General features: G+C 43.8%; 1 protein-coding gene across 7 annotated transcripts in view; it reads right to left on the bottom strand.

Moving 5' to 3' along the window:
- Positions 1-7,083: 7,083 nt before the first annotated feature.
- The window catches only part of LOC117395603 (CUGBP Elav-like family member 3), a 49,719-nt gene continuing 44,302 nt past the window's right edge, over positions 7,084-12,500 (bottom strand). For 6 of the 7 annotated variants that reach the window (XM_059019825.1, XM_059019828.1, XM_059019827.1 and 3 more), the window contains one exon: positions 7,084-7,717. The gene's annotated coding sequence lies outside the window, so the exon portion shown is untranslated. Of the gene's footprint in view, positions 7,718-12,024; positions 12,121-12,500 lie in introns of all 7 variants that reach the window. The other variant, XR_009323579.1, reaches the window with a different exon arrangement.

Here is a 12,500-nt window from a genome sequence, read left to right as displayed (position 1 = left end):
CGAGCACTACGCGCCTGGAGAAAAACTGCGCTTGTTAAAAAAAGATGAGCCGGCATTATATTCATCAGATCCTGCCTTTACCATGACTCACATATAAAATACCAGAGTGCAGCGCAGCCACGGGCAAGCGACGCGGCCCAGCCACGGGCAAGCGACGCGGCCCAGCCACGGGCAAGCGACGCGGCCCAGCCACGGGCAAGCGACGCGGCCCAGCCACGGGCAAGCGACGCGGCCCAGCCACGGGCAAGCGACGCGGGCAAGCGACGCGGGCAAGCGACGCGTCCAGCCACGGGCAAGCGACGCGGCCCAGCCACGGGCAAGCGACGCGGGCAAGCGACGCGGGCAAGCGACGTGGCCAAGACGGAGGAGCTGCTGCACTCCAACAGGGCTGCACGGACATCCAGCTATAGAAAAATAAAACGACACACAGCTGCCTCGCACGTGGCCAAATCTAACCCCCCCCCCCCCCCCCAGCAGGAAATAACGTAGACAGTGATTAACGCTATATAATCACACACACTCTCCTCCCTCCCTCCACCGCAGACAGACTAGATCTCCTTTCAGGGAGGTGAAGGGTTGATTCATTTAATGCAGAGGCACTGCAAGGATTTCCAGCGAGATCTCTTCTGAAGTACGTGCAAAGTGCATCAAGCAAAGTGAATGCGTTACACACCTGTAAATGAATAACTGGAAGCACTGCAATGACTTTATAATATATAGCACTGGACCCTGATAGTGATGCGATCCAGCCCTCTGAAATGTCTTTATAATATACAGCACTAGACCCTGATATTGATGCGATCCAGCCCTCTGAAATGTCTTTATAATATACAGCACTAGACCCTGATATTGAGGCGATCCAGCCCTCTGAAATGTCTTTATAATATACAGCACTAGACCCTGATATTGATGCGATCCGGCCCTCTGAAATGTCTTTATAATATATAGCACTAGACCCTGATAGTGATGAGATCCAGCCCTCTGAAATGTCTTTATAATATATAGCACTAGACCCTGATAGTGATGCGATCCAGCCCTCTGAAATGTCTTTATAATATATAGCACTAGACCCTGATATTGATGCGATCCAGCCCTCTGAAATGTCTTTATAATATACAGCACTAGACCCTGATATTGATGCGATCCATGATCAGGAGCCAGGAGTTTGAGCAGGGTTACAAACTCACACTAGCCCTGCTGCTGCTGCTGCTGCTGCACCCAGTCCTGGGGTTCAGAACTCCCCTCAATGAAGTCTAGTATTATTAATATTGAAATGATCAGGAGCCAGGAGTTTGAGCAGGGTTACAAACTCACACTAGCCCTGCTGCTGCTGCTGCTGCTGCACCCAGTCCTGGGGTTCAGAGCTCCCCTCAATGAAGTCTAGTATTATTAATATTGAAATGATCAGGAGCCAGGAGTTTGAGCAGGGTTACAAACTCACACTAGCCCTGCTGCTGCTGCTGCTGCTGCTGCACCCAGTCCTGGGGTTCAGAGCTCCCCTCAATGAAGTCTAGTATTATTATTATTAATATTGAAATGATCAGGAGCCAGGAGTTTCTCTTTTGCGTTTGAATGTTTTTATTCTGATTTTGCCTGCAGGCTACAGCGTGATTTCTATCGACAGTTTGCTGTGTTTTCTATCTTGGGTGTGGCGCTTAGTCACAGTAAGTGAATGACTGGATTGAACCGGGATTCAAACCCTCCAGCACTAACACCGCCCTGTGTGTGTAAACGAGCCCGATAAAAGAGTGCTGCGATACCAACACGAATACCACAGACCTCAAAACTTTAGTTTTACTCACTCAAGCCATTATATTTTCCTACAACTTTGAGAAATCTCCATGATGGTTCGACAACACCGAATTTATCAAGCTTTAAAAACAAGATATACATTTTTTTTAAATAGTTTTAAACTTAAGACTTGTTAAGTCAAGTGTTTTAGGTTTTAAATTAACAAAAACGCGCGATATTTTGATTATTATTACGACTTTGTAGCGGAAGGCAAAAACAGGCCTAGACGAGACAGGAACGCAGGGAATCCCCGCTCTCAATTTATAAATCAAACCGTGGGTTTTGACTGTAAAACCAGGCAGCATCGCTCGTGTCACCACAGGCCTACCTACACATAACATTAGCCGAGGCCGAAACACACTTCGTATATGTAATTATATTTATATTTATTTATATATATATATATATATATATATATATATATATATATATATATATATATATATATATATATATATATATAAGTTCTCGTATTTATCTTTTCTTTGAGTCAATCAATCACACGTCAAACTTAGTCTGAATTGTATTTTCTGTTCCGTAAAAAATAACACAACTCACGTACCTAATGTACATACAAACGATAACCGAACAAGGAATTTGACTTAATTCAGTCTTTTTTATTATGATTATTGATTATGGCATATTCGGTCGACAGACGAAAAGTTATAACTGGATTTTTATTTATTTATTTATTTTTTTGCCGGCTGCTTCTGACAGATTTTTTTTTTTAACTTGACAAGCCGGTCAAAAATCCAGCACTTATTGTTTCTAATAAATAAAGACATATTTTGGTGCTAAAATAAAACACACACACACATAACATTTAAAATGCGTTCCCTTATAAATATTAATAAATACATTATGTATTTTAAAAACACACACACACAGCTGAGAATATATCAGTCCACACAACCTTACAACTGTCTTATTTGGCAAGATTGAGGCTATATAAGTATTATTAACAATAACACCTAACCGGGCGTTAATACCGCCGTACATCTGTGCAAATTAAAAGCGCTTAACGTCATTCCGGAGATTGAACAGCATATCTATCTCTGCAACACGCAGCGCTGGCGACGGATGCACGCCTGCTATAGTTTTGCACACCAGCAGCATATTTTAATACAATATGTGCAACACATAAAACATGCAAGTAAAACACAACACACTCCCTAAACAAAGCAGAATTTGCAAAGTGTAAAAAACGAACAACAACAACACCAAAAAAAAAATGGAAATACTTACTTTATTTTCCACGGAGACGATTCCAAATCTCCCTCCTCGGTGGTGCTGCGGTAATCCGCTTTTTTTTTTTTTTTTTGGTTTTGTCGTTAAATTTCAGCTACTCCGGCCGGTCCAGAGAAATTGTATTATTAAATTATATATAAAAAAAATAGGCTTATTTTTGCATTGCAAAGTTTGTAGTCAAGTTTGCACGATGTGAGAGAAAATAAAAAAAGAAAACGACGTCTCTCTTATTATTAGTCGAAGAAAAACATATAGTGACGTTGAAAGCCGCTTTTACGAAGCAGAGATGTGAAAGGTTAACCAGCTAAACCGTATTTCGTAGACTTATTTTTTCACCGCGTCTGCTAAATTATATCCTGTCTTTCCGCCGCAGATGTTAAACATGTGGCGTCAAGTTTAAATAATAATAATAATAATAATAACAATAACAATAAAATTATAAAAACATAAACACGGATGGTTGGCTGTAAATACGCCCTCTTTAAGCGGCAGTGCTCGTTGTATTAACAACTGGAAAGACTATAATCAAAAACAGAACTCAAAATTATAGGAGGGGTTTTTAAAAAAAAAAATGAAAAAAATAGCGTGCCTCTTCACCCCCCCTCCGCTTCCGAGCTCGCTTCCGCCTCAATTACCTCCCTGCTTGAACCCAGAGCTGCGGTTTTCTCCGTTGCTTTGTATTAATTTAGCTCGTTTTTATGTTGTTGTTTTTTTTTTGCACAGAGAGACTCCCCTTGTCTCTGTGGCTGTGCAAGCCTGGCTGTCTTCCTGCCGCGTTGCGCCGGAGTTTTTCTCCTCTCCTTTCCGGAGTCCCGATCCGAGTCCCTCCCACGAAAAAAAAAAAAAAAATCGCGTTGAGTTTTGCAACTTGTGAGGAAACGTGTCGTTTCTGATGCGAGCTCGCCTCCGTGCGGGCGCTTTCTGAACGGCATGCAACTCAAACACAGAGAGGCGGTTATTGATTGAGCGACTTTATTGATGCAACTCACACACAGAGAGGCGGTTATTGATTGAGCGACTTTATTGATGCAACTCACACACAGAGAGGCGGTTATTGATTGATCCACTTTATTGATGCAACTCAAACACAGAGAGGCGGTTATTGATTGATTGACTTTATTGATGCAACTCACACACAGAGAGGCGGTTATTGATTGATCCACTTTATTGATGCAACTCAAACACAGAGAGGCGGTTATTGATTGATTGACTTTATTGATGCAACTCACACACAGAGAGGCGGTTATTGATTGATCCACTTTATTGATGCAACTCAAACACAGAGAGGCGGTTATTGATTGATTGACTTTATTGATGCAACTCGGACACAGAGAGGCGGTTATTGAGTGATCCACTTTATTGATGCAACTCAAACACAGAGAGGCGGTTATTGATTGATCCACTTTATTGATGCAACTCAAACACAGAGAGGCGGTTATTGATTGATCCACTTTATTGATGCAACTCACACACAGAGAGGCGGTTATTGATTGATTGACTTTATTGATGCAACTCACACACAGAGAGGCGGTTATTGATTGATTGACTTTATTGATGCAACTCACACACAGAGAGGCGGTTATTGATTGATCCACTTTATTGATGCAACTCAGACACAGAGAGGCGGTTATTGATTGAGCGACTTTATTGATGCAACTCACACACAGAGAGGCGGTTATTGATTGAGCGACTTTATTGATGCAACTCACACACAGAGAGGCGGTTATTGATTGAGCGACTTTATTGATGCAACTCAAACACAGAGAGGCGGTTATTGATTGATCCACTTTATTGATGCAACTCACACACAGAGAGGCGGTTATTGAGTGATCCACTTTATTGATGCAACTCACACACAGAGAGGCGGTTATTGATTGATCGACTTTATTGTATTTTTGCATCTGATAATGAAACGTGATGCACACGAGACTCTGCATTTCCGGGTTGCTCGGAGTATTTTTTCCTGACACAGGTTTGTGTTTATAGATAGATAGATAGATAGATAGATAGATAGATAGATAGATAGATAGATAGATAGACAGATAGATAGATGGATGGATGGATGGATGGATGGATGTCGGGCAGCAGTGTGGAGTAGTGGTCAGGGCTCTGGACTCTTGACCGGAGGGTCGTGGGTTCAATCCCAGGTGGGGGGGACACTGCTGCTGTACCCTTGAGCAAGGTACTTTACCTAGATTGCTCCAGTAAAAACCCAACTGTATAAATGGCCGGAGGTATGGAGGGAGGGCAGAGGTCAGACCGGCCTCTGACATCAGCGGATTGCAATGCTGTGTCTGGTGTCTATTGAGGACGCCTGAGCAGGGCAGCCAATCAAATCAGATAAGATGAGTCAGTGACTGGACTATACAGCTAACCCTGCTCACTGTGACTGGACTGTACAGCTAACCCTGCTCACTGTGACTGGACTGTACAGCTAACCCTGCTCACTGTGACTGCTGGACTATACAGCTAACCCTGCTCACTGTGACTGGACTGTACAGCTAACCCTGCTCACTGTGACTGGACTGTACAGCTAACCCTGCTCACTGTGACTGGACTATACAGCTAACCCTGCTCACTGTGACTGGACTGTACAGCTAACCCTGCTCACTGTGACTGGACTGTACAGCTAACCCTGCTCACTGTGACTGCTGGACTATACAACTAACCCTGCTCACTGTGACTGGACTGTACAGCTAACCCTGCTCACTGTGACTGGACTGTACAGCTAACCCTGCTCACTGTGACTGGACTGTACAGCTAACCCTGCTCACTGTGACTGGACTATACAGCTAACCCTGCTCACTGTGACTGGACTATACAGCTAACCCTGCTCACTGTGACTGGACTGTACAGCTAACCCTGCTCACTGTGACTGCTGGACTATACAGCTAACCCTGCTCACTGTGACTGGACTGTACAGCTAACCCTGCTCACTGTGACTGGACTGTACAGCTAACCCTGCTCACTGTGACTGGACTGTACAGCTAACCCTGCTCACTGTGACTGGACTGTACAGCTAACCCTGCTCACTGTGACTGGACTGTACAGCTAACCCTGCTCACTGTGACTGGACTGTACAGCTAACCCTGCTCACTGTGACTGGACTGTACAGCTAACCCTGCTCACTGTGACTGGACTGTACAGCTAACCCTGCTCACTGTGACTGGACTGTACAGCTACACAATGTTTCAATATGTTATGAGGCTTGCTGGAGGTTCAAATCCCGGCTCAGCCACTGACTCACTCTGTGTGTGTGTGTGTGACCCTGAGCAAGTCGCTTCACCTCCTTGTGCTCCGTCCTTCGGATGAGACGTCAAACAAACGAGCTCCTATTGGAAGTGACTCTGCAGCAACAGCAGCAGCAGGTGTTGTTGATGATGGTGATGTGTAATGGATAAAAGCATCTGCTAAATGACTAATGAATAAATATATGTATATACCAAAGCTGGTTTAGATCCAAATAAAATGACCAGGCAGTTTACATTTACAATGTACAGCCACCAGTGTGTAAGCCCCTCCCACTCAGCGCACTGTAAAACCACACCCCCACAGCACTAACCCCTCCCACCAGGTGTTCTTAGCCCCTCCCACCAGGTGTTCTTAGCCCCTCCCACCAGGTGTTCCTAGCCCCTCCCACCCACGCATCAGTAAATCACACGAAACTAAAGAGTTTGCTTGAATTCTTTATTACAGAGAGAAAGAAAATAATAAATTAATTAAAAAGGAAAAAAAAAGGTACAATAAATAAGAAATAAATTAAGCAAAGATAACGTCTGGAATGTACAGGGTGCCAAGTTGAATAGCTACAGTTCTCTAAAATAATCAAATATCGTGAGCTAATAGAAAAAGAGAAAACGCCCCCTCGCTCCACCCTTTATAAAACAAAGCGCGCTGTGAGACGCACGCGCTCGCTGCTCGCTGTCACTCCGCTCAATTCAGCTGCTTTTATTTTCTTTAAACTCAATTATTTACAATTATAGGACAGTTGTGTCGATGTAAACATTGTTTTTTTTCTATATTTTCTTTTAAAATCAGTTACCATTTTGTATTACTTTTTTTTTTTACATTTATTATGATTGATAGATCAAAAAAACATTAATAATAATCTTTTTTTTTTTTTTTTTTTAAATCCCGTCCAGTCACCCCCCCCCCCCCCCCACCCACCCCGCCCCGCCCCGCCCCGCCCCGCCCCCAAGTTTAAAAGTCTGGATTTCTAAAGATCATAGTTCTAATTCTCATATACTGTATAATATATATTTAAAAAACAGAGAGAGAGAGACAGAGAAATAAAAACTATTAAAACGACATGATGTCCAGTAAGACTTCAGGTTTGAGGATTGAGGATTTTTGGTCAACGTGGGTAAAAAAAATGTACTCAATAAAACGCGCCAAAAAGTTATACAAGGTCGCCATCTGGTGGAGACATGCTGCCACTACACCTAACCAAGTCACCCCTCGACCTTGCCTCGATATACCTAACGTCTAAACAAATCATAACCCCCAATCTGCTTCTCGGAGAAAAAACAGAACTGTCTGTCGACTTTGATTGCGTGTCTGTGTGTGCGTGTGTGCGTGTGTGTGTGTGTGCGTGTGTGCGCGGGGGTGTGGGGGGAGGTTGACGAAAAGGAGAATATTTCCTCAATCTCTGTCCTTTATCAGCCTCCGAAAAAAAAACCTAGAACAAAACAGAAAAAGAAAAGGAAGAAAAATCAGCCAAACAGCTTCCAAGTGCTTGAATATATAAATATATAAATATATATAAATACACACACACACACACATATGCACAGCTAACTACTAAATATATGATACACACACATATATGAATATAGATTATTATTATATGTATACAGTATAGATATACACACACACACACACACTCTATATATATATCTATATATCTATATCTATATACACTGTATATATTGTTTTGTATTTGGTTTTATTATAAAACTTCGGCTTTTAACAAGCAAGCAAATTCATCATGCACATCATCTAGCAGGACTTGCAAAGAATTCTGGGTAACTCTTCGAGGGCGGACGTTATTAAAAACCAAAACATTTCAAAAAAGAGGGGGCGCGGGGGCGAGTGGGATGGGGGGGGGGTGCCTGCTCAGGATTGCAGAATTAATGAAACCCGCCTAAGACTGGCCGCTAGGGGGCCCCCGACTGCACTGAAAGGGGGCGCAGTTCAAAGTAAAAAAGCAGTTTAGTTTAATTTTTTTTTTTTTCAACATCCAATAGCCAGAAAATCCAGAAGTTAGGTGTCTTTCATTTTGGAGTTACCCAGAATTCCTAGAGAGAGAGGGGTAGCTGCAACGTCAGCACAAGGCATTGTGTCATGTGACCATCAAGGCATCCAATCACCATTCAGCTCAACAAACCAAACCTGGGTTCAACCAGAGAGGGGAGAAATATAGAGGAAATATATAAAGGGAGAGGGAGAGAAGGGGACAGAGAGGGGGAGAGGGAGAGAGGGGAGGGTTAGGGAGAGGGGGAGAGGAGGAGGGTTAGGGAGAGAGGGAGAGGGAGTGCGGGAGTGTTAGGGAGAGAGGGACAGAGAGGGGGGGTTAGGGAGAGGGACGGAGGGAGAGGGAGGGTTAGGGAGAGGGAGAGAGGGAGAGAGAGGGGAGCTCAACCTTATAACAGTATTAAGTATCAGGTTAGTTTTTGTTTTGACTATTATTATTATTATTATTATTATTATTATTATTATTATTGTTATTGTTATTGTTATGGCTATTTTATTCCGGTTTTGTCCTTTCCCAGAGTGCTTTTATTATTGTGTGGGTGTCAGTGCTGTCAGTGTGAGTGTGTGTGTGATTGAGATTGTCCAGGGATGGGAATCAGACTCCTGCTGCACAGCAGTGTCACCCAGTCCAGGTTTCACTGCTACCAGCTTGATCAGCCCCAGTGTGTCTAGCTAACAAGCTCAAGTGTGTCTGATTATTAAACTCCTAGTGAAACCAGGACTGGATCACACTGCTGTGCAACGAGAGTCTAATTTCCATCCCTGTTGCCTGTGTGTGTGTGTGTGTGTGTGTGTGTGAGTGAGTGAGTGGGTTTGCGTGTGTGTGTGTGTGTGTGTGTGTGTGTGTATTTCCAACACAAAACCCCAGTTTGCACTGATCTTGTGCATGCGTGTGCATCTCTGTGTGTGTGTGTGTGTGTGTGTGTGTTTACAGTGCAAACAAGGCCAACAAAGTCCCTGCAAAAGTGGGACAGCCTGTTTAAAAATATATTTTGCACATAAAAAAGGTGTTTTAAAAGAAGCCTCTCAGTGAGGGTATCCTTCAGCCCCTGTGCCATCCACTGTGGTGCTGGCATTGTGTCTGTGAGTTTGTGAGCTGGGGTGTGCTTTCTGCACGAGGGAACAGAGAAAACGGAAATAAATAAATAAATACACTCTCTCTCTCTCTCCCTCTCCCCCCCTCTCTCTCTCTCTATATATATATAGTTGTTTTATATATATATAAAACAAAAAATGTCCTCCAGTTAGACTGTTTAAGGTTGAATTCCCAGTAAAAATAAATAAATAAATAAATAAACAAACAGATTCAAATACCCAGAATTGCCTGATCCTACCCCGCCTCCGCCCCCCACCCCCCGCCCCCCCTACGCAACCCACAGGCCTTCTGGGTATTCGAAAGCATTGATCAGCCAATCAGAAACCTGTCACAGACAGCCAGCCCACTTTGTGATTGGACTGCAGAGTCGCTTCCAATAGGACCTCGTTTGTTTGACGTCTCATCGGAAGGACGGAGCACAAGGAGGTGAAGGGACTTGCTCAGGGTCACACACGCGCACACACACACACACACACACACACACGCACACACACACACACACACACACACACACACACACACACACACGCAGGGAGTCAGTGGCTGAGCCGGGATTTGAACCTCCTGGTATCAAGACCCCTTTTCTCTAACCGCTGGTCCAGCAAGCCTGCTAAATGACTAATTAAGAAATATTTCAAGCCACAGCGTGCTGGCTGCTGGTTATTTAAGCAGGGAGAGCAGGTTCTGGGTAAGAGTTTGAGAACTCAGATCGCTTGAAGAGAAGTAACCAGCCTCCTCCTGCTTTACAAGGTAGCGGCACGGCTAATCTTCATTTATTGATTTATTGATTTATCAGCTGTTTTTTTTTACTTCACAATTATATTCCAGCCTGTCTATAATGTTTTTACATTGGCTGAGACAAAGTCGCCTTGCCCACTTTCCCTAGCTGTCTAATACAGCTCTGGAACATGGGATGATCTGTGTGATTGGCTGGAGGCAAGAGTCATGTGACAGGTTTCTGACCAACCAGAGATCTCCTGTTACGAGGAAGATTTTTATTGATTTATTTATTTATTGGTTTATTTTTATGATTTGAAATTGAATGGGTTGTCGTGCTGGATCGAATATCCGATGGGGAACACGTTGCTGTGAAACGCTTCATTTTGGTTTGTTATTGACCGGAGTTCACAGGGTGTTTTGCATACAGAAAGGAAATAAATACAACAAGACCCCCGATCCTGCATGATCAAGCGCAATGCTGGGGCCGCAGTGCATGACAGGGCTGGGCACTTCAAAACCAATCCGGCTAACAAAACACATTCACAATAATACAGGGGGCTCCCTCCCGGCCAGGGCAGGCTTGAGGCACGGAGACTGAACTGCTCCCTCCCTCCCTCACTCACTCCCCTAAGAGAAAGGGTGCTCCCTCCAGTCCAGGGCAGGCTGACTGACTAAGTGACTGCCTGACTGACTGACTGACTGACTGACTGACTGCCTGACTGCCTGACTGCCTGACTGACTGACTGACTGACCGAGTAACTGACTGACTGACTGACTGACTGACTGACTGACTGACTGACTGACTGACTGAGTGACTGACTGACTGACTGACTGACTGACCGAGTGACTGACTGACTGACTGACTGACTGACCGAGTGACTGACTGACTGACTGACTGACTGACTGAGTGACTGACTGACTGACTGACTGACTGACCGAGTGACTGACTGACTGACTGACTGCCTGACTGAATGACTGCCTGACTGACTGACTGACTGACCGAGTAACTGACTGACTGAGTGACTGACTGACTGACTGACTGACCGAGTAACTGACTGACTGACTGACTGACTGACCGAGTGACTGACTGACTGACTGACTGACTGACCGAGTGACTGACTGACTGACTGACTGACTGACCGAGTGACTGACTGACTGACTGACTGACTGACTGGCTGATTGGCTGACGGAGGAGAATTTGGTTGATTGGGGTTGCTCTCCCCATAATGCACTGCAGCTTCAGTTTCCCAGCGTCACCACAAACAGTAAAGTGTGCCGGCGGTCAAACACAGAGTCACAGGCACCTCATTAGAGACAAACACACACACACACACACACACACACACACACACAGAGAGAGAGCCAAGTCAAACCAACATGAAGAAAGAAAGACAGAAATAATGAGAATACAAAGAGAGGGAGTCACAGATAGAGAGATCGACAGATAGAGAGATAGAATTGATAGACACAGTTAGATAGGTAGATAGATAGATAGATAAAATAAAAAACACACAACGCAAGCGAAGTGAATGAAAAAAAGAAAATGACAAAGGCTGGGGGGGCTGGGGGGGTTCCAAAACAAACACATGAATCAATAATGATAATAATAATAATAATAATAATAATAATAATACATACATACATACATACATACAACAAGAACAACAACAACGACAACGACAATAAAAAGAAAAATATTATTTTTTTGAGAAAAATAATTTATAATAATAATAATAATAATAATAATAAATGTCAATTTTACGGAAACAACTAAAAATATCACGAGCAAGAAGATGCACGTCACACCCAACACTCCACTCCACGATGTCATGCAGCCCCGCGAGCCACGCTCATCTCATTGCTTAGTTCGATCTCTCAATTTGTTTTGCACGGCCATGACACTGGATGCAACTTACAAGGGGCGGGGCTATGTCTCCCGTGACAGCTAATGGTTGTCTAGGTAACGTCATAGCGACGCTGTCATCTCGAGATATGATTGGACCCCGCCTGGGCTGGGGGTGTGGTATTGGCAAGTAAAGAAAGAAAAAGGATTGTGGGTTTTATTTATATATAAATATATATAAATATATCTAGAAAGATAAATATATATGGTTGAGGTTTTTTTTACGAAAACGAAGGATTCCTACTCTGTTTGAAATCTCTTTTCCAGCCTCTTCTGTAGACTAGAGCAACTTTCTGATTTTGTATTTATTTTTTTAGCGCTAAATGATGCTTCAGTGCTGACTAGAGTTCTCTTTCCTATACTGCTAGAGCGCTCTGCAGTGTCGAGAGGGGAGTTCTCTTTCCTATACTGCTAGAGCGCTCTGCAGTGTTGAGAGGGGAGCTCTCTTTCCTATACTGCTAGAGCGCTCTGCAGTGTCGAGAGGGGAGT

Source organism: Acipenser ruthenus, unplaced genomic scaffold (assembly GCF_902713425.1).
Source record: "Acipenser ruthenus unplaced genomic scaffold, fAciRut3.2 maternal haplotype, whole genome shotgun sequence".
NCBI classification, from domain to species: Eukaryota; Metazoa; Chordata; class Actinopteri; order Acipenseriformes; family Acipenseridae; genus Acipenser; species Acipenser ruthenus.
Note: the sequence above shows the minus strand (reverse complement) of the source record. Positions and strands in the feature narration are given on the sequence as shown.